The following is a 24863-nucleotide window of genomic DNA, read 5'->3' on the forward strand; positions in this document are numbered from 1 at the left end:
GATGTGATATCCAACTCCTTCCCATTCCAACCCTGAGACCCTTCCTATAGCATGAGATGTGATGTCTCAATGCTTATACCAAACCTGAGACCCTTCCTATAGCATGAGATGTGATATCCAACTGCTTCCCATTCCAATCCTGAGACCCTTCCTATAGCATGAGATGTGATATCTCAATGCTTCTAATACCAAACCTGAGATCCTTCCTCTAACATGAAATGTGATATCCAACTCCTTCCCTTTCCAAACCTAAGAGCCTATCTATAGCATGAGATGTGATATCCAAGTCCTTCACATTCCAACCCTTAGACCCTTCCTACAGCATGCAATATGATATCTCAATGATTCTAATAACAAACCTGAGACCCGTCCTATAACATGAGATGGGATATCCAACTCCTTCCCATTCCAATCCTGAGACACTTCCGATAGCAGAGATGTGATATCTCAATGCTTATACCAAACCTGAGACCCTTCCTATAACATGAGATGTGATATCCAAATCCTTCCCGTTCCAAACCTGAGACCCTTCCTTTAGCATGAGATGTGATATCCAGCTCCTTCCCATTCCAATCCTGAGACACTTCCGATAGCATGAGATGTGATATCTCAATGCTTCTAATATCAAAACTGAGACCCTCCCTATAGCATGATATGTGATATCTAAGTCCTTCCCATTCCAATCCTGAGACCCTCCCTATAGCATGAGATGTGATATCCAACTCCTTCCCATTCCAATCCTGAGACCCTTCCTATAGCATGAGATATGATATCTCAATACTTCTAATACCAAACGTGAGATCCTTCCGATAACATGAGATGTGATATCCAAATCCTTCCCCTTCCAAACCTGAGACCCTCCCTTTAGCATGAAATGTGATATCCAACTCCTTCCTATTCCAATCCTGAGACTCTTCTGATGGCATGAGATGTGATATCTCAATGCTTCTAATACCAAACCTGAGATCCTTCCGATAGCATGAGATGTGATATCTCAATGCTTCTAATACCAAACCTGAGATCCTTCCTATAACATGAGATGTGATATCCAACTCCTTCCCATTCCAATCCTGAGACACTTCCTATAGCATGAGATGTGATATCTCACTGCTTATACCAAACCTGAGACCCTTCCCATAGCAGGAGATGTGATATCCAACTCCTTCCCATTCCAACCTGAGACACTTCCTATAGCATGAGAAGGGATATCCAACTCCTTCCCAATCCAAGCCTGAGACCCTTCCGATAGCAGAGATGTGATATCTCAATGCTTATACCAAACCTGAGACCCTTCCTATGGCATGAGATGTGATATCCAACTCCTTGCCATTCAAATCCTGAGACCCTTCCTATAGCATGAGAAGGGATATCCAACTCCTTCCCAATCCAATCCTGAGACCCTTCCGATAGCAGCGACGTGATATCTCAATGCTTCTACCAAACCTGAGACCCTTCCTTTAGCATGAGATGTGATATCCAAATCCTTCACATTCCAATCCTGAGACCCTTCCTATAATATGAGATGTGATATCCAATTCCTTCCCATTCCAAACCTGAGACCCTTCCTATTGGATGAGATGTGATATCCAACTCCTTCCCATTCCAACCCTGAGACCCTTCCTATAGCATGAGATGTGATGTCTCAATGCGTCTAATACCAAACCTGAGATCCTTCCTATAACATGAGATGTGATATCCAACTCCTTCCATTCCAATCCTGAGACCCGTCCTATAGCATGAGATGTGATATCTCAATGCTTATACCAAACCTGAGACCCTTCCTATAGCATGAGATGTGATATCCAACTGCTTCCCATTCCAATCCTGAGACCCTTCCTATAGCATGAGATGTGATATCTCAATGCTTCTAATACCAAACCTGAGATCCTTCCTCTAACATGAAATGTGATATCCAACTCCTTCCCTTTCCAAACCTAAGAGCCTATCTATAGCATGAGATGTGATATCCAAGTCCTTCACATTCCAACCCTTAGACCCTTCCTACAGCATGCAATATGATATCTCAATGATTCTAATAACAAACCTGAGACCCGTCCTATAACATGAGATGGGATATCCAACTCCTTCCCATTCCAATCCTGAGACACTTCCGATAGCAGAGATGTGATATCACAATGCTTATACCAAACCTGAGACCCTTCCTATAACATGAGATGTGATATCCAAATCCTTCCCGTTCCAAACCTGAGACCCTTCCTTTAGCATGAGATGTGATATCCAGCTCCTTCCCATTCCAATCCTGAGACACTTCCGATAGCATGAGATGTGATATCTCAATGCTTCTAATATCAAAACTGAGACCCTCCCTATAGCATGATATGTGATATCTAAGTCCTTCCCATTCCAATCCTGAGACCCTCCCTATAGCATGAGATGTGATATCCAACTCCTTCCCATTCCAATCCTGAGACCCTTCCTATAGCATGAGATATGATATCTCAATACTTCTAATACCAAACGTGAGATCCTTCCGATAACATGAGATGTGATATGCAAATCCTTCCCCTTCCAAACCTGAGACCCTCCCTTTAGCATGAAATGTGATATCCAACTCCTTCCTATTCCAATCCTGAGACTCTTCTGATAGCATGAGATGTGATATCTCAATGCTTCTAATACCAAACCTGAGATCCTTCCGATAGCATGAGATGTGATATCTCAATGCTTCTAATACCAAACCTGAGATCCTTCCTATAACATGAGATGTGATATCCAAATCCTTCCCCTTCCAAACCTGAGACCCTCCCTTTAGCATGAGATGTGATATCTAACTCCTTCCCATTCCATTCCTGAGACCCTTCTGATAGCATGAGATGTGATATCTCAATGCCTCTAATACCAAACCTGAGATCCTACCTCTAACATGAAATGAGATATCCAACTCTTTCCCCTTCCAAACCTGAGAGCCTTCCTATAGCATGAGATGTGATATCCAAGTCCTTCCCATTCCAATACTGAGACCCTTCCTATAGCTTGAGATGTGATATCCAACTCCTTCCCATTCCAATTCTGAGACCCTTCCTATAGCATGAGATGTGATATCTCAATGCTTATACCAAACCTGAGAGCCTACCTATAGCATGAGATGTGATATCCAAGTCCATCCCATTCCAATCCTTAGACCCTTCCTACAGCATGCGATGTGATATCTCAATGATTCTAATACCAAACCAGAGACTCTTCCTATAACATGAGATGGGATATCCAACTCCTTCCCATTCCAATTCTGAGACCCTTCCTATACCATGAGACTTGATATCTCAATGCTTCTAATACCAAACCTGAGACCCGTAATATAACATGAGATGTGATATCCAAATCCTTCCCCTTCCAAACCTTAGACCCTTCCTTTTTCATGAGATGTGATATCCAACTCCTTCCCATTCCAATCCTGAGACCCATCCGATATCATGAGATGTGATATCTCAAAGCTTCTAATATCAAACTTGAGACCCTCCCTATAGCATGAGATGTGATATCCAAGTCCTTCCCATTCCAATCCTGAGACCCTTCCTATAGCATGAGATGTGATATCTCAATGCTTCTAATACCAAACCTGAGACCCTTCCTATAACATGAGATGGGAATATCCAACTCCTTCCCATTCCAATCTTGAGACCCTTCCGATAGCAGAGATGTGATATCTCAATGCTTATACCAAACCTGAGATCCTTCCTATAACATGAGATGTGATATCCAACTCCTTCCCATTCCAACCTGAGACCCTTCCTATAGCATGAGATGGGATATCCAACTCCTTCCAAATCCAATCCTGATAACCTTCCGATAGCATGAGATGTGATATCCCAATGCTTCTACCAAACCTGAGACCCATACTATGGCATGAGATGTGATATCAAACTCCTTCCCATTCTAATCCTGAGACCCTTCCTATAGCTTGAGATGTGATATCCAACTCCTTCCCATTCCAATTCTGAGACCCTTCCTATACCATGAGACTTGAAATCTCAATGCTTCTAATACCAAACCTGAGACCCGTCCTATAACATGAGATGTGATATCCAAATCCTTCCCCTTCCAAACCTTAGACCCTTCTTTTATCATGAGATGTGATATCCAACTCCTTCCCATTCCAATCTTGAGACCCTTCCGATATCATGAAATGTGATATCTCAATGCTTCTAATATCAAACTTGAGACCCTCCTTATAGCATGAGATGTGATATCCAAGTCCTTCCCATTCCAATCCTGAGACCCTTCCTATAGCATGAGATGTGATATCTCAATGCTTCTAATACCAAACCTGAGACCCTTCCTATAACATGAGATGGGAATATCCAATGTGATATCCAACTCCTTCCCATTCCAATCCTGAGACCCTTCCTATAGCATGAGATGTGATATCCAACACCTTCCCATTCCAATCCTGAGACCCTTCCTATAGCCTGAGATGTGATATCTCAATGTTTATACCATACCTGAGACCCTTCCTATAACATGAGATGTGATATCCAACTCCTTCCCATTCCAAACCTGAGACCCTTCCTTTAGCATGAGATGTGATATCCAGCTCCTTCCCATGTCAATCCTGAGACACTTCCGATAGCATGAGATGTGATATCTCAATGCTTCTAATATCTAAACTGAGACCCTCCCTATAGCATGATATGTGATATCTAAGTCCTTCCCATTCCAATCCTGAGACCCTTCCTATAGCATGAGATGTGATATCTCAATGCTTATCCTTGATTCCTGTAGTAAATTGATTTTCTTTGCAGGCCGACTCCTGTCACGAATGCCTTGTCTGCTGCATTCTCTCCTGGCCATTCTATCACCGTGGCTATTTGCCTACCCCCTTCCTCTCTCAGTGGATGGACTTCTCCATCCTAGCCTCCTACCACTCAACTACGCCTAATTGGAGAATTCAACATGAACCTGTATGCTTCCTGACCTGGACTTTTACGAGATCTGCAACTCTTCATGTCGCTGGCCCTACACACTTCAGGGAATATTCAGGATTTTCGGATCTCAGACCTCCCCCTCTGTAACCCTCTCAACAATCCTCTCCCGTGATGATCGAGTTCTCATCTTCGAAGAAGGCTAACTGCCAGCTGTTCCTCCTCAGAGGAGTTCTCCCTTTCTGTCCCTGCTCCCTGCACCGTTTCGCGTTGCAAACACTCGCTTCCCTGCTCTCTTGTTTAGACGCTTTTCCTTCTCAGAGGCCTTCTTGCTTTCTGCCCTTTTCGCGTTGCAAGTACTCGCTTCCCAGCTCTCTGGTTTAGACGCGTGTTCCCTGCCTTCTCTCCTCTTCCCGCTGCCTTCAAATCAAAAAATGAGCTCCAAAAGATACACAGTGCTCAGAATGCTCTATAACACCCATTATTCAACATATAGCCGTAACCCGCTAGACGTATTGATACGTGCTGTAAACTAGCAAAAACAGCTAGAAAATGTACTTTCCTCGCGTTTTTGTAAATGCTAATTCTGATGGGTTCCCATGTATACTGTCCGTGCGTTTGTTGTCGAATGCTGAAGTTTTTAACCACTGTTCTCCCATACAAGGGGGGGGGGGGTCAACGTCTACTGCTGTTCATAGGCTGAATGTATACGGCTGAAATCTTCAAGGCATTATCAGCTTTCCTGACTGTTTTGGAACGTGTATTTGCCATCTGTTAATGCAGTCGCCCTGTGTTCATAGTCCCTTCTACTTTACAGGCTGCACTCCCCTGGTGATCACATTCTCCTCTCCAGAGCAGGCTGACTACCAGCTGCTCCTCCTCATAGGCGTTCATCCTTTCTGTCCCTGCTCCCTGCACCGTTTCGCGTTGCATGTACTCGCTTCCCAGCTCTCTGGTTTAGATGCGTGTTCCCTGCCTTCTCTCCTCTTCCTACAGCCTTCCAATGAGCTCCACAAGATAGTGTTCAGAATGCTTTATAACACCCATTATTCAACATATAGCTGTAACCCGCTAGACGTATTGAAACGTGCTAAAAACGAGCAGAAACAGCTAGAACATGTACTTTCCTCGCGTTTTGGTAAATGCTAATTCTGGTGGATTCCCATTTTGTACTCTGTTCGTACGTTTGTTCAGTCGAATCCTGGTCTTTTGAACCACTCTTCTCCCATACAAGGGAGGGTCAAAATGTGTTGTTCACAGGCTGAATTTATACTGCTGAAATGCTCGCTTCCCTGCTCTCTGGTTTAGACGTGTGTACCCTGCATTTACCAAAACGCGAGGGAAGTACATTTTCTAGCTGTTTTTGCTAGTTTTTAGCACGTTTCAATACGTCTATCGGGTTACAGCTATATGTTGAATAATGGGTGTTATAAAGCATTCTGAACACTGTATCTTGTGGAGCAAATTGGAAGGCTGTAGCAAGAGGAGAGAAGGCAGGGAACACGCATCTCAACCAGAGAGCTGGGAAGCGAGTACATGCAACGCGAAACGGTGGAGGGAGCAGGGACAGAAAGGATGAACACCTATGAGGAGGAGCAGCTGGTAGTTAGCCTGCATAGGAGAGAAGAATGTGATCACTAGGGGAGTGCAGCCTGTAAACTAGAAGGAACGATGAACAAAGGGCGACTGCATTAACAGATGGCAAATACACGTTCCAAAACAGTCAGGAAAGCTGATAATGCCTTGAAGATTTCAGCCGTATACATTCAGCCTGTGAACAGCAGATGTTGACCCCCCCCCACCCTAGTATGGGAGACCAGTGGTTAAAAACGTCAGGATTCGACACAAACGCACGGACACAGTACATACAACATGGGAACCCACCAGAATTCGCATTTACAAAAACGCGAGGGAAGTACATTTCTAGCTATTTTTGCTAGTTTTTAGCACGTTTCAATACGTCTAGCGGGTTACAGCTATATGTTGAATAATGGGGTTATAAAGCATTCTGAACACTATCTAGTGGAGCTCATTGGAAGGCTGTAGGAAGAGGAGAGAAGGCAGGGAACACGCATCTAAACCAGAGAGCAGGGAAGCGAGCATTTCAGCAGTATAAATTCAGCCTGTGAACAACACATTTTGACCCTCCTTTGTATGGGAGAAGAGTGGTTCAAAAGACCAGGATTCGACTGAACAAACGCACGAACAGAGTACAAAATGGTAATCCACCAGAATTCGCATTTAGCAAAACGCGAGAAAAGTACATTTTCGAGCTGTTTCTGCTCGTTTTTAGCACCTTTCAATACGTCTAGCGGGTTACAGCTATATGTTGAATAATGGGGTTATAAAGCATTCTGAACACTATCTTGTGGAGCTCATTGGAAGGCTGTAGGAAGAGGAGAGAAGGCAGGGAACACGCATCTAAACCAGAGAGCTGGGAAGCGAGTACATGCAACGCGGAACGGTGCAGGGAGCAGGGACAGAAAGGATGAACGCCTATGAGGAGGAGCAGCTGGTAGTCAACCTGCTCTGGAGAGGAGAATGTGATCACCAGGGGAGTGCAGCCTGTGAAGTAGAAGGGACGATGAACACAGGGCGACTGCATTAACAGATGGCAAATACACGTTCCAAAACAGTCAGGAAAGCTGATAATGCCTTGAAGATTTCAGCCGTATACATTCAGCCTGTGAACAGCAGTAGACGTTGACCCCCCCCCTTGTATGGGAGAACAGTGGTTAAAAACTTAAGGATTCAACAACAAACGCACGGACAGTACATACATGGGAACCCATCAGAATTAGCATTTACAAAAACGCGAGGAAAGTACATTTTCTAGCTGTTTTTGCTAGTTTACAGCACGTTTCAATACGTCTAGCGGGTTACGGCTATATGTTGAATAATGGGTGTTATAGAGCATTCTGAGCACTGTGTATCTTTTGGAGCTCATTTTTTGATTTGAAGACAGCGGGAAGAGGAGAGAAGGCAGGGAACACGTGTCTAAACCAGAGCTGGGAAGCGAGTACTTGCAACGCGAAAAGGGCAGAAAGGAAGAAGGCCTCTGAGAAGGAAAAGCGTCTAAGCCAGAGAGCAGGAAAGCGAGTGTTTGCATCGCGAAACTGTGCAGGGAGCAGGGACAGAAAGGGAGAACTCCTCTGAGGAGGAATAGCTGGCAGTTAGCCTTCTTTGGAGATGAGAACTTGATCACCACGGGAGAGGATTGTTGAGAGGGTTACAGAGGGGGAGGTCTGAGATCAGAAAATCCTGAGTATTCCCTGCAGTGTGTAGGGCCAGCGACATGAAGAGTTGCAGATCTCGTAAAAGTCCAGGTCAGGAAGCATACAGGTTCATGTTGAATTCTCCAAGTAGGCGGAGTTGAGTGGTAGGAGGCTAGGATGGAGAAGTCCATCCACTGAGAGAGGAAGGGGGTAGGCAAATAGCCACGGTGAGCGAATGGCCAGGAGAGAATGCATGCAGACAAGGCATTCGTGACAGGAGTCGGCCTGCAAAGGAAATCAATTTACTACAGGAATCAAGGATAAGCATTGAGATAGCACATCTCATGCTATAGGGTCTCAGGATTGGAATGGGAAGGATTTAGATATCACATATGCTATAGGGAGGGTCTCAGTTTTGATATTAGAAGCATTAAGATATCACATCTCATGCTATCGGAAGTTTCTCAGGATTGGAATGGGAAGGAGCTGGATATCACATCTCATGCTAAAGGAAGGGTCTCAGGTTTGGAACGGGAAGGAGTTGGATATCACATCTCATGTTATAGGAAGGGTCTCAGGTTTGGTATAAACATTGAGATATCACATCTCTGCTATCGGAAGTGTCTCAGGATTGGAATGGGAAGGAGTTGGATATCCCATCTCATGTTATAGGACGGGTCTCAGGTTTTTTTATTAAAATCATTGAGATATCATATTAAATGCTGTAGGAAGGGTCTAAGGATTGGAATGGAAGGAGTTGGATATCACATCTCGTGTTATAGGAAGGGTCTCAGGTTTGGTATAAACATTGAGATATCACATCTCTGCTATCGGAAGTGTCTCAGGATTGGAATGGGAAGGAGTTGGATATCCCATCTCATGTTATAGGACGGGTCTCAGGTTTTTTATTAAAATCATTGAGATATCATATTGCATGCTGTAGGAAGGGTCTAAGGATTGGAATGGGAAGGAGTTGGATATTCCCATCTCATGTTATAGGAAGGGTCTCAGGTTTGGTATTAGAAGCATTGAGATATCACATCTCATGCTATAGGAAGGGTCTCAGGATTGGAATGGGAAGGACTTGGATATCACATCTCATGCTATAGGGAGGGTCTCAAGTTTGATAGAAGCATTGAGATATCACATTTCATGATATCGGAAGGGTCTCAAGATTGGAATGGGAAGGAGTTGGATATCACATCTCATGATAAAGGAAGTGTCTAAGGTTTGGAAGGGGAAGGATTTGGATATCACATCTCATGTTATAGGACGGGTCTCAGGTTTGGTATTAGAAGCATTGAGATATCAAGTCTCATGGTATAGGAAGGGTCTCAGAATTTGAATGGAAAGGAGTTGGATATCACATTTCAAGCTATAGGAAGGGTCTCAGGATTAGAATGGGAAGGAGTTTGATATCACATCTCATGCCATAATATGGGTCTCAGGTTTGGTAGAAGCATTGGGTTATCACATCTCATGCTATCGGAAGGGTATCGGGATTGGATTTGGAAGGAGTTGGATATCCCATCTCATGCTATAGGAAGGGTCTCAGGTTGGAATGGGAAGGAGTTGGATATCAAATATCATGTTATAGGAAGGGTCTCAGGATTGGAATGGGAAGGACTTGGATATCACATCTCATGCTATAGGAAGGCTCTCAGGTTTGCAAGGGGAAAGAGTTGGATATCACATTTCATGTTAGAGGTAGGATCTCAGGTTTGGTATTAGAAGCATTGAGATATCACATCTCATGCTATCAGAAGGATCTCAGGTTTGGTATAGAAGCATTGAGATATCATATCTTATGCTATCAGAAGAGTCTCAGGATTGGAATGGGAAGGAGTTGGATATCACATCTCATGGTAAAGGGAGGGTCTCAGGTTTGGAAGATATGGATTTGGATATCACATCTCATGTTATAGGAAGGATCTCAGGTTTGGTATTAGAAGTATTGAGATATCACATCTCATGCTATCGGAAGGATCTCAGGTTTGGTATAGAAGCATTGAGATATCATATCTTATGCTATCAGAAGGGTCTCAGGATTGGAATGGGAAGGAGTTGGATATCACATCTCATGCTATAGGGAGGGTCTCACGTTTGATAGAAGCATTGAGATATCACATTTCATGATATCGGAAGGGTCTCAAGATTGGAATGGGAAGGAGTTGGATATCACATCTCATGATAAAGGAAGGGTCTAAGGTTTGGAAGGGGAAGGATTTGGATATCACATCTCATGTTATAGGACGGGTCTCAGGTTTGGTATTAGAAGCATTGAGATATCAAGTCTCATGGTATAGGAAGGGTCTCAGAATTGGAATGGGAAGGAGTTGGATATCACATTTCAAGCTATAGGAAGGGTCTCAGGATTAGAATGGGAAGGAGTCTGATATCACATCTCATGCCATAATATGGGTCTCAGGTTTGGTAGAAGCATTGGGTTATCACATCTCATGCTATCGGAAGGGTATCGGGATTGGATTTGGAAGGAGTTAGATATCCCATCTCATGCTATAGGAAGGGTCTCAGGTTGGAATGGGAAGGAGTTGGATATCACATTTCAAGCTATAGGAAGGGTCTCAGGATTAGAATGGGAAGGAGTCTGATATCACATCTCATGCCATAATATGGGTCTCAGGTTTGGTAGAAGCATTGGGTTATCACATCTCATGCTATCGGAAGGGTATCGGGATTGGATTTGGAAGGAGTTAGATATCCCATCTCATGCTATAGGAAGGGTCTCAGGTTGGAATGGGAAGGACTTGGATATCACATCTCATGCTATAGGAAGGCTCTCAGGTTTGCAAGGGGAAAGAGTTGGATATCACATTTCATGTTAGAGGTAGGATCTCAGGTTTGGTATTAGAAGCATTGAGATATCACATCTCATGCTATCAGAAGGAACTCAGGTTTGGTATAGAAGCATTGAGATATCATATCTTATGCTATCAGAAGAGTCTCAGGATTGGAATGGGAAGGAGTTGGATATCACATCTCATGGTAAAAGGAGGGTCTCAGGTTTGGAAGATAAGGATTTGGATATCACATCTCATGTTATAGGAAGGATCTCAGGTTTGGTATTAGAAGTATTGAGATATCACATCTCATGCTATCGGAAGGATCTCAGGTTTGGTATAGAAGCATTGAGATATCATATCTTATGCTATCAGAAGGGTCTCAGGATTGGAATGGGAAGGAGTTGGATATCACATCTCATGCTAAAGGGAGGGTCTCAGGTTTGGAAGGGGAAGGATTTGGATATCACATCTCATGTTATAGGATGGATCTCAGGTTTGGTATTAGAAGTATTGAGATATCACATCTCATGTTATCGGAAGGATCTCAGGTTTGGTATTAAGTATTTAGATATCACATCTCATGCTATAGGAAGGGTCTCAGGATTGGAATGGGAAGGACTTAGATATCACATATCATGCTATAGGGAGGGTCTCAGTTTTGATATTAGAAGCATTGAGATATCACATCTCATGCTATCGGAAGTGTCTCAGGATTGGAATGGGAAGGAGCTGGATATCACATCTCATGCTAAAGGAAGGGTCTCAGGTTTGGAACGGGAAGGAGTTGGATATCACATCTCATGTTATAGGAAGGGTCTCAGGTTTGGTATAAACATTGAGATATCACATCTCTGCTATCGGAAGTGTCTCAGGATTGGAATGGGAAGGAGTTGGATATCCCGTCTCATGTTATAGGACGGGTCTCAGGTTTTTTATTAGAATCATTGAGATATCATATTGCATGCTGTAGGAAGGGTCTAAGGATTGGAATGCGAAGGACTTGGATATCACATCTCATGCTATAGATAGGCTCTCAGGTTTGGAAAGTGAAGGAGTTGGATATCACATTTCATGTTAGAGGAAGGATCTCAGGTTTGGTATTAGAGGCATTGAGATATCACATCTCAGGCTATAGGAAGGGTCTCAGGATTGGAATGGGAAGGAGTTGGATATCACATCTCATGCTATAGGAAGGGTTTCAGGTTTGGTATAAGCATTGAGATATCACATCTCATGCTATAGGAAGGGTCTCAGGATTGGAATGGAAGGAGTTGGATATCACATCTCATGTTATAGGAAGGATCTGAGGTTTGGTATTAGAAGCATTGAGACATCACATCTCATGCTATAGGAAGGGTCTCAGGATTGGAATGGGAAGGAGTTGGATATCAAATCTCATGCTATAGGAAGGGTCTCAGGATTGGAATGGGAAGGAGTTGAATATGACATCTCATGCCGTAGGAAGGGTCTCAGGTTTGGTATAAACATTGAGATATCACATCTCTGCTATCAAAAGGGTCTCAGGATTGGAATTGGAAGGAGTTGGATATCCCATCTCATGTTATAGGAAGAGTCTCAGGTTTGGTATTAGAAGCATTGAGATATCACATCTCATGCTATAGGAAGTGTCTCAGGATTGGAATGGGAAGGACTTGGATATCACATCTCATGCTATAGGTAGGGTCTCAAGTTTGACATTAGAAGCATTGAGATATCACATCTCATGCTATAGGAAGGGTCTGAGGATTGGAATGGGAAGGAGTTGGATATCACATCTCCTGCTATGGGAAGGGTCTCAGGTTTGGTATAAGCAGTGAGATATCACATCTCATGCTATAGGAAGTGTCTCAGGATTGGAATGGGAAGGAGTTGGACATCACATCTCATGTTATAGGAAGGATCTCAGGTGTGGTATAAGCATTGAGATATCACATCTCTGCTATCGGAAGGGTCTCAAGATTGGAATGGGAAGGAGTTGGATATTCCCATCTCATGTTATAGGAAGGGTCTCAGGTTTGGTATTAGAAGCATTGAGATATCACATCTCATGCTATAGGAAGGGTCTCAGGATTGGAATGGGAAGGACTTGGATATCACATCTCATGCTATAGGGAGGGTCTCAAGTTTGATATTAGAAGCTTTGAGATATCACATCTCATGATATCGGAAGGGTCTCAGGTTTGGAAGGGGAAGGATTTGGATATCACATCTCATGTTATATTACGGGTCTCAGGTTTGGTATTAGAAGCATTGAGATATCAAGTCTCATAGTATAGGAAGGGTCTCAGAATTGGAATGGGAAGGAGTTGGATATCCCATCTCATGTTATAGGAAGAGTCTCTGGTTTGGTATTAGAATCATTGAGATATCACATCGCATGCTGTAGGAAGGGTCTAAGGATTGGAATGGGATGGACTTGGATATCACATCTCATGCTATAGGTAGGCTCTCAGGTTTGGTATAAGCATTGAGATATCACATCTCATGCTATAGGAAGGGTCTCAGAATTGGAATGGGAAGGAGTTGGATATCACATCTCAAGCTGTAGGAAGGGTCTCAGTATTGGAATGGGAAGGACTTGGATATCACATCTCATGCTATAGGAAGGCTCTCAGGTTTGGAAGGGGAAAGAGTTGGATATCTCATTTCATGTTAGAGGTAGGATCTCAGGTTTGGTATTAGAGGCATTGAGATATCACATCTCATGCTATCAGAATTGTCTGAGGAATGGAATGGGAAGGAGTTAGATATCACATCTCATGCTAAAGGGAGGGTCTCAGGTTTGGAAGGGGAAGGATTTGGATATCACATCTCATGTTATAGGAAGGATCTCAGGTTTGGTATTAGAAGCATTGAGATATCACATCTCATGCTATCAGAAGAGTCTCAGGATTGGAATAGGAAGGAGTTGGATATCACATTTCATGCTAAAGGGAGGGTCTCAGGTTTGGAAGGGGAAGGATTTGGATATCACATCTCATGTTATCGGAAGGATCTCACGTTTGGTATTAGAAGTATTGAGATATCATATCTCATGCTATAGGAAGGGTCTCAGGATTGGAATGGGAAGGAGTTGGATATCACATCCCATGCTATAGGGAGGGTCTCAGGATTGGAATGGGAAGGACTAAGATATCACATATCATGCTATAGGGAGGGTCTCAGTTTTGATATTAGAAGCATTGAGATATCACATCTCATGCTATCGGAAGTGTCTCAGGATTGGAATGGGAAGGAGCTGGATATCACATCTCATGCTAAAGGAAGGGTCTCAGGTTTGGAACGGGAAGGATTTGGATATCACATCTCATGTTATAGGAAGGGTCTCAGGTTTGGTATAAGCATTGAGATATCACATCTCTGCTATCGGAAGTGTCTCAGGATTGGAATGGGAAGGAGTTGGATATCCCATCTCATGTTATAGGACGGGTCTCAGGTTTGTTATTAGAATCATTGAGATATCATATTGCATGCTGTAGGAAGGGTCTAAGGGTTGGAATGTGAAGGACTTGGATATCACATCTCATACTATAGATAGGCTCTTAGGTTTGGAAAGGGAAGGAGTTGGATATCACATTTCATGTTAGAGGAAGGATCTCAGGTTTGGTATTAGAAGCATTGAGATATCACATCTCATGCTATAGGAAGGGTCTCAGGATTGGAATGGGAAGCAGTTGGATATCACATCTCATGCTATAGGAAGGGTCTCAGGTTTGGTATAAGCATTGAGATATCACATCTCATGCTATAGGACGGGTCTCAGGATTGGAATGGAAGGATTTGGATATCACATCTCATGTTATAGGAAGGATCTCAGGTTTGGTATTAGACGCATTGAGACATCACATCTCATGCTATAGGAAGGGTCTCAGGGTTGGAATGGGAAGGAGTTGGATATCACATCTCATCCAATAGGAAGGGTCTCAGGTTTGGAATGGGAAGGAATTGGATATCACATCTCATGTTATAGGAAGGAACTCAGGTTTGGTATTAGAAGCATTGAGATATCACATCTCATGCTATAGGAAGGGTCTCAGGATTGGAATGTGAAGGATTTGGATATCACATCTCATGCTAAAGGAAGGGTCTCAGGTTTGGTAGAAGCATTGAGATATCACGTCGCTGCTATCGGAAGGGTCTCAGGATTGGATTGGGAAGGAGTTGGATATCCCTTCTCATGCTATAGGAAGGGTCTCAGGATTTGAATGGCAAGGAGTTGGATATCACATCTCATGCCATAGGAAGGGTCTCAGGTTTGGTATAAGCATTGAGATATCACATCTCTGCTATCGGAAGGGTCTCAGGATTGGATTGGGAAGGAGTTGGATATCCCTTCTCATGCTTTAGGAAGTGTCTCAGGTTGGAATGGGAAGGAGTTGGATATCACATCTCATGTTATAGGAAGGGTCTCAGGATTGGAATGGGAAGGATTTGGATATCACATCTCTTGCTATAGGAAGGGTCTCAGGATTGGAATGGGTAGGAGTTGGATATTACTTTCTTGCTATAGGAAGGGTCTCATGTTTGGAATGGGAAGGAGTTGGATATCACATATGCTATAGTTAGTGTCTCAGGTTTGGAACGGGAAGGAGTTGGATATCACATCTCATGTTATAGGAAGGGTCTCAGGTTTGGTATAAGCATTGAGATATCACATCTCTGCTATCGGAAGCCGCTCAGGATTGGAATGGGAAGGAGTTGGATATCCCATCTCATGTTATAGGAAGAGTCTCTGGTTTGGTATTAGAATCATTGAGATATCACATCGCATGCTGTAGGAAGGGTCTAAGGATTGGAATGGGATGGACTTGGATATCACATCTCATGTTATAGGTAGGCTCTCAGGTTTGGTATAAGCATTGAGATATCACATCTCATGCTATAGGGAGGGTCTCAGGATTGGAATGGGAAGGAATTGGATATCACATCTCATGCTATAGGAAGGGTCTCAGATTTGGAATAAGCATTGAGATATCACATCTCATGCTAAAGGAAGGGTCTCAGGATTGGAATGGGAAGGAGTTGTATATGACATCTCAGGCCATGACATCTCAGGCCATAGGAAGGTTCTCAGGTTTGGTATAAGCATTGAGATATCATATTGCATGCTGTAGGAAGGGTCTAAGGATTGGAATGGGAAGGACCTGGATATCACATCTCATGCTATAGAACGGCTCTCAGGTTTGGAAAGGGAAGGAGTTGGATATCACATCTCATGTTATAGGATGGATCTCAGGTTTGGTATTAGAAGTATTGAGATATCACATCTCATGTTATCGGAAGGATCTCAGGTTTGGTATTAGAAGTATTGAGATATCACATCTCATGCTATAGGAAGGGTCTCAGGATTGGAATGGGAAGGAGTTGGATATCACATCTCATGCTAAAGGAAGGGTCTCAGGTTTGGTAGAAGCATTGAGATATCACATCTCATGCTATAGGAAGGGTCTCAGGATTGGAATGGGAAGGACTTAGATATCACATATGCTATAGGGAGGGTCTCAGTTTTGATATTAGAAGCATTGAGATATCACATCTCATGCTATCGGAAGTGTCTCAGGATTGGAATGGGAAGGAGCTGGATATCACATCTCATGCTAAAGGAAGGGTCTCAGGTTTGGAACGGGAAGGAGTTGGATATCACATCTCATGTTATAGGAAGGGTCTCAGGTTTGGTATAAACATTGAGATATCACATCTCTGCTATCGGAAGTGTCTCAGGATTGGAATGGGAAGGAGTTGGATATCCCATCTCATGTTATAGGACGGGTCTCAGGTTTGTTATTGGAATCATTGAGATATCATATTGCATGCTGTAGGAAGGGTCTAAGGGTTGGAATGTGAAGGACTTGGATATCACATCTCATGCTATAGATAGGCTCTTAGGTTTGGAAAGGGAAGGAGTTGGATCTCACATTTCATGTTAGAGGAAGGATCTCAGGTTTGGTATTAGAAGCATTGAGATATCACATCTCATGCTATAGGAAGGGTCTCAGGATTGGAATGGGAAGGAGTTGGATATCACATCTCATGCTATAGGAAGGGTCTCAGGTTTGGTATAAGCATTGAGATATCACATCTCATGCTATGGGAAGGGTCTCAGGATTGGAATGGAAGGAGTTGGATATCACATCTCATGTTATAGGAAGGATCTCAGGTTTGGTATTAGAAGCATTGAGACATCACATCTCATGCTATAGGAAGGGTCTCAGGATTGGAATGGGAAGGAGTTGGATATCAAATCTCATGCTATAGGAAGGGTCTCAGGATTGGAATGGGAAGGAGTTGAATATGACATCTCATGCCGTAGGAAGGGTCTCAGGTTTGGTATAAACATTGAGATATCACATCTCTGCTATCAAAAGGGTCTCAGGATTGGAATGGGAAGGAGTTGGATATCCCATCTCATGTTATAGGAAGAGTCTCAAGTTTGGTATTAGAAGCATTGAGATATCACATCTCATGCTATAGGAAGTGTCTTAGGATTGGAATGGGAAGGACTTGGATATCACATCTCATGCTATAGGTAGGGTCTCAAGTTTGACATTAGAAGCATTGAGATATCACATCTCATGCTATAGGAAGGGTCTGAGGATTGGAATGGGAAGGAGTTGGATATCACATCTCCTGCTATGGGAAGGGTCTCAGGTTTGGTATAAGCAGTGAGATATCACATCTCATGCTATAGGAAGTGTCTCAGGATTGGAATGGGAAGGAGTTGGATATCACATCTCGTTATAGGAAGGATCTCAGGTTTGGTATAAGCATTGAGATATCACATCTCTGCTATCGGAAGGGTCTCAAGATTGGAATGGGAAGGAGTTGGATATTCCCATCTCATGTTATAGGAAGGGTCTCAGGTTTGGTATTAGAAGCATTGAGATATCACATCTCATGCTATAGGAAGGGTCTCAGGATTGGAATGGGAAGGACTTGGATATCACATCTCATGCTATAGGGAGGGTCTCAAGTTTGATATTAGAAGCTTTGAGATATCACATCTCATGATATCGGAAGGGTCTCAGGATTGGAATGGGAAGGAGTTGGATATCACATCTCATGATAAAGGAAGGGTCTAAGGTTTGGAAGGGGAAGGATTTGGATATCACATCTCATGTTATATTACGGGTCTCAGGTTTGGTATTAGAAGCATTGAGATATCAAGTCTCATAGTATAGGAAGGGTCTCAGAATTGGAATGGGAAGGAGTTGGATATCCCATCTCATGTTATAGGAAGAGTCTCTGGTTTGGTATTAGAATCATTGAGATATCACATCGCATGCTGTAGGAAGGGTCTAAGGATTGGAATGGGATGGACTTGGATATCACATCTCATGCTATAGGTAGGCTCTCAGGTTTGGTATAAGCATTGAGATATCACATCTCATGCTATAGGAAGGGTCTCAGAATTGGAATGGGAAGGAGTTGGATATCACATCTCAAGCTATACGAAGGGTCTCAGTATTGGAATGGGAAGGACTTGGATATCACATCTCATGCTATAGGAAGGCTCTCAGGTTTGGAAGGGGAAAGAGTTGGATATCTCATTTCATGTTAGAGGTAGGATCTCAGGTTTGGTATTAGAGGCATTGAGATATCACATCTCATGCTATCAGAAGGGTCTCAGGAATGGAATGGGAAGGAGTTAGATATCACATCTCATGCTAAAGGGAGGGTCTCAGGTTTGGAAGGGGAAGGATTTGGATATCACATCTCATGTTATAGGAAGGATCTCAGGTTTGGTATTAGAAGCATTGAGATATCACATCTCATGCTATCGGAAGGATCTCAGGTTTGGTATTAGAAGCATTGAGATATCACATCTCATGCTATCAGAAGAGTCTCAGGATTGGAATAGGAAGGAGTTGGATATCACATTTCATGCTAAAGGGAGGGTCTCAGGTTTGGAAGGGGAAGGATTTGGATATCACATCTCATGTTATCGGAAGGATCTCACGTTTGGTATTAGAAGTATTGAGATATCATATCTCATGCTATAGGAAGGGTCTCAGGATTGGAATGGGAAGGAGTTGGATATCACATCTCATGCTATAGGGAGGGTCTCAGGATTGGAATGGGAAGGACTTAGATATCACATATCATGCTATAGGGAGAGTCTCAGTTTTGATATTAGAAGCATTGAGATATCACATCTCATGCTATCGGAAGTGTCTCAGGATTGGAATGGGAAGGAGCTGGATATCACATCTCATGCTAAAGGAAGGGTCTCAGGTTTGGAACGGGAAGGATTTGGATATCACATCTCATGTTATAGGAAGGGTCTCAGGTTTGGTATAAGCATTGAGATATCACATCTCTGCTATCGGAAGTGTCTCAGGATTGGAATGGGAAGGAGTTGGATATCCCATCTCATGTTATAGGACGGGTCTCAGGTTTGTTATTAGAATCATTGAGATATCATATTGCATGCTGTAGGAAGGGTCTAAGGGTTGGAATGTGAAGGACTTGGATATCACATCTCATGCTATAGATAGGCTCTTAGGTTTGGAAAGGGAAGGAGTTGGATATCACATTTCATGTTAGAGGAAGGATCTCAGGTTTGGTATTAGAAGCATTGAGATATCACATCTCATGCTATAGGAAGGGTCTCAGGATTGGAATGGGAAGCAGTTGGATATCACATTTCATGCTATAGGAAGGGTCTCAGGTTTGGTATAAGCATTGAGATATCACATCTCATGCTATAGGACGGGTCTCAGGATTGGAATGGAAGGAGTTGGATATCACATCTCATGTTATAGGAAGGATCTCAGGTTTGGTATTAGACGCATTGAGACATCACATCTCATGCTATAGGAAGGGTCTCAGGGTTGGAATGGGAAGGAGTTAGATATCACATCTCATCCAATAGGAAGGGTCTCAGGTTTGGAATGGGAAGGAATTGGATATCACATCTCATGTTATAGGAAGGATCTCAGGTTTGGTATTAGAAGCATTGAGATATCACATCTCATGCTATAGGAAGGGTCTCAGGATTGGAATGGGAAGGACTTGGATATCACATCTCATGCTATAGGTAGGGTCTCAAGTTTGACATTAGAAGCATTGAGATATCACATCTCATGCTATAGGAAGGGTCTGAGGATTGGAATGGGAAGGAGTTGGATATCACATCTCCTGCTATGGGAAGGGTCTCAGGTTTGGTATAAGCAGTGAGATATCACATCACATGCTATAGGAAGTGTCTCAGGATTGGAATGGGAAGGAGTTGGATATCACATCTCATGTTATAGGAAGGATCTCAGGTTTGGTATAAGCATTGAGATATCACATCTCTGCTATCGGAAGGGTCTCAAGATTGGAATGGGAAGGAGTTGGATATTCCCATCTCATGTTATAGGAAGGGTCTCAGGTTTGGTATTAGAAGCATTGAGATATCACATCTCATGCTATAGGAAGGGTCTCAAGATTGGAATGGGAAGGACTTGGATATCACATCTCATGCTATAGGGAGGGTCTCAAGTTTGATATTAGAAGCTTTGAGATATCACATCTCATGATATCGGAAGGGTCTCAGGATTGGAATGGGAAGGAGTTGGATATCACATCTCATGATAAAGGAAGGGTCTAAGGTTTGGAAGGGGAAGGATTTGGATATCACATCTCATGTTATATTACGGGTCTCAGGTTTGGTATTAGAAGCATTGAGATATCAAGTCTCATAGTATAGGAAGGGTCTCAGAATTGGAATGGGAAGGAGTTGGATATCCCATCTCATGTTATAGGAAGAGTCTCTGGTTTGGTATTATAATCATTGAGATATCACATCGCATGCTGTAGGAAGGGTCTAAGGATTGGAATGGGATGGACTTGGATATCACATCTCATGCTGTAGGTAGGCTCTCAGGTTTGGTATAAGCATTGAGATATCACATCTCATGCTATAGGAAGGGTCTCAGAATTGGAATGGGAAGGAGTTGGATATCACATCTCAAGCTATAGGAAGGGTCTCAGTATTGGAATGGGAAGGACTTGGATATCACATCTCATGCTATAGGAAGGCTCTCAGGTTTGGAAGGGGAAAGAGTTGGATATCTCATTTCATGTTAGAGGTAGGATCTCAGGTTTGGTATTAGAGGCATTGAGATATCACATCTCATGCTATCAGAAGGGTCTCAGGAATGGAATGGGAAGGAGTTAGATATCACATCTCATGCTAAAGGGAGGGTCTCAGGTTTGGAAGGGGAAGGATTTGGATATCACATCTCATGTTATAGGAAGGATCTCAGGTTTGGTATTAGAAGCATTGAGATATCACATCTCATGCTATCGGAAGGATCTCAGGTTTGGTATTAGAAGCATTGAGATATCACATCTCATGCTATCAGAAGAGTCTCAGGATTGGAATAGGAAGGAGTTGGATATCACATTTCATGCTAAAGGGAGGGTCTCAGGTTTGGAAGGGGAAGGATTTGGATATCACATCTCATGTTATAGGAAGGATCTCAGGTTTGGTATTAGAAGCATTGAGATATCACATCTCATGCTATCAGAAGAGTCTCAGGATTGGAATAGGAAGGAGTTGGATATCACATTTCATGCTAAAGGGAGGGTCTCAGGTTTGGAAGGGGAAGGATTTGGATATCACATATCATGCTATAGGGAGGGTCTCAGTTTTGATATTAAAAGCATTGAGATATCACATCTCATGCTATCGGAAGTGTCTCAGGATTGGAATGGGAAGGAGCTGGATATCACATCTCATGCTAAAGGAAGGGTCTCAGGTTTGGAACGGGAAGGATTTGGATATCACATCTCATGTTATAGGAAGGGTCTCAGGTTTGGTATAAGCATTGAGATATCACATCTCTGCTATCGGAAGTGTCTCAGGATTGGAATGGGAAGGAGTTGGATATCCCATCTCATGTTATAGGACGGGTCTAAGAGTTGGAATGTGAAGGACTTGGATATCACATCTCATGCTATAGATAGGCTCTTAGGTTTGGAAAGGGAAGGAGTTGGATATCACATTTCATGTTAGAGGAAGGATCTCAGGTTTGGTATTAGAAGCATTGAGATATCACATCTCATGCTATAGGAAGGGTCTCAGGATTGGAGTGGGAAGCAGTTGGATATTACATCTCATGCTATAGGAAGGGTCTCAGGTTTGGTATAAGCATTGAGATATCACATCTCATGCTATAGGACGGGTCTCAGGATTGGAATGGAAGGAGTTGGATATCACATCTCATGTTATAGGAAGGATCTCAGGTTTGGTATTAGACGCATTGAGACATCACATCTCATGCTATAGGAAGGGTCTCAGGGTTGGAATGGGAAGGAGTTGGATATCACATCTCATCCAATAGGAAGGGTCTCAGGTTTGGAATGGGAAGGAATTGGATATCACATCTCATGTTATAGGAAGGATCTCAGGTTTGGTATTAGAAGCATTGAGATATCACATCTCATGCTATAGGAAGGGTCTCAGGATTGGAATGTGAAGGATTTGGATATCACATCTCATGCTAAAGGAAGGGTCTCAGGTTTGGTAGAAGCATTGAGATATCACGTCGCTGCTATCGGAAGGGTCTCAGGATTGGATTGGGAAGGAGTTGGATATCCCTTCTCATGCTATAGGAAGGGTCTCAGGATTTGAATGGCAAGGAGTTGGATATCACATCTCATGCCATAGGAAGGGTCTCAGGTTTGGTATAAGCATTGAGATATCACATCTCTGCTATCGGAAGGGTCTCAGGCTTGGATTGGGAAGGAGTTGGATATCCCTTCTCATGCTATAGGAAGTGTCTCAGGTTGGAATGGGAAGGAGTTGGATATCACATCTCCTGCTATGGGAAGGGTCTCAGGTTTGGTATAAGCAGTGAGATATCACATCTCATGTTATAGGAAGGGTCTCAGGATTGGAATGGGAAGGATTTGGATATCACATCTCTTGCTATAGGAAGGGTCTCAGGATTGGAATGGGTAGGAGTTGGATATTACTTTCTTGCTATAGGAAGGGTCTCAGGATTGGAATGGGTAGGAGTTGGATATTACTTTCTTGCTATAGGAAGGGTCTCATGTTTGGAATGGGAAGGAGTTGGATATCACATATGCTATAGTTAGTGTCTCAGGTTTGGAACGGGAAGGAGTTGGATATCACATCTCATGTTATAGGAAGGGTCTCAGGTTTGGTATAAGCATTGAGATATCACATCTCTGCTATCGGAAGCCGCTCAGGATTGGAATGGGAAGGAGTTGGATATCCCATCTCATGTTATAGGAAGAGTCTCTGGTTTGGTATTAGAATCATTGAGATATCACATCGCATGCTGTAGGAAGGGTCTAAGGATTGGAATGGGATGGACTTGGATATCACATCTCATGTTATAGGTAGGCTCTCAGGTTTGGTATAAGCATTGAGATATCACATCTCATGCTATAGGGAGGGTCTCAGGATTGGAATGGGAAGGAATTGGATATCACATCTCATGCTATAGGAAGGGTCTCAGATTTGGTATAAGCATTGAGATATCACATCTCATGCTAAAGGAAGGGTCTCAGGATTGGAATGGGAAGGAGTTGTATATGACATCTCAGGCCATGACATCTCAGGCCATAGGAAGGTTCTCAGGTTTGGTATAAGCATTGAGATATCATATTGCATGCTGTAGGAAGGGTCTAAGGATTGGAATGGGAAGGACCTGGATATCACATCTCATGCTATAGAACGGCTCTCAGGTTTGGAAAGGGAAGGAGTTGGATATCACATCTCATGTTATAGGATGGATCTCAGGTTTGGTATTAGAAGTATTGAGATATCACATCTCATGTTATCGGAAGGATCTCAGGTTTGGTATTAGAAGTATTGAGATATCACATCTCATGCTATAGGAAGGGTCTCAGGATTGGAATGGGAAGGAGTTGGATATCACATCTCATGCTAAAGGAAGGGTCTCAGGTTTGGTAGAAGCATTGAGATATCACATCTCATGCTATAGGAAGGGTCTCAGGATTGGAATGGGAAGGACTTAGATATCACATATCATGCTATAGGGAGGGTCTCAGTTTTGATATTAGAAGCATTGAGATATCACATCTCATGCTATCGGAAGTGTCTCAGGATTGGAATGGGAAGGAGCTGGATATCACATCTCATGCTAAAGGAAGGGTCTCAGGTTTGGAACGGGAAGGAGTTGGATATCACATCTCATGTTATAGGAAGGGTCTCAGGTTTGGTATAAACATTGAGATATCACATCTCTGCTATCGGAAGTGTCTCAGGATTGGAATGGGAAGGAGTTGGATATCCCATCTCATGTTATAGGACGGGTCTCAGGTTTGTTATTGGAATCATTGAGATATCATATTGCATGCTGTAGGAAGGGTCTAAGGGTTGGAATGTGAAGAACTTGGATATCACATCTCATGCTATAGATAGGCTCTTAGGTTTGGAAAGGGAAGGAGTTGGATCTCACATTTCATGTTAGAGGAAGGATCTCAGGTTTGGTATTAGAAGCATTGAGATATCACATCTCATGCTATAGGAAGGGTCTCAGGATTGGAATGGGAAGGAGTTGGATATCACATCTCATGTTATAGGAAGGATCTCAGGTTTGGTATTAGAAGCATTGAGACATCACATCTCATGCTATAGGAAGGGTCTCAGGATTGGAATGGGAAGGAGTTGGATATCAAATCTCATGCTATAGGAAGGGTCTCAGGATTGGAATGGGAAGGAGTTGAATATGACATCTCATGCCGTAGGAAGGGTCTCAGGTTTGGTATAAACATTGAGATATCACATCTCTGCTATCAAAAGGGTCTCAGGATTGGAATGGGAAGGAGTTGGATATCCCATCTCATGTTATAGGAAGAGTCTCAAGTTTGGTATTAGAAGCATTGAGATATCACATCTCATGCTATAGGAAGTGTCTTAGGATTGGAATGGGAAGGACTTGGATATCACATCTCATGCTATAGGTAGGGTCTCAAGTTTGACA

Source organism: Ambystoma mexicanum, chromosome 1p (genome assembly GCF_040938575.1).
Source record: "Ambystoma mexicanum isolate Mex_15411 chromosome 1p, UKY_AmexF1_1, whole genome shotgun sequence".
Lineage (NCBI taxonomy): Eukaryota > Metazoa > Chordata > Amphibia > Caudata > Ambystomatidae > Ambystoma > Ambystoma mexicanum.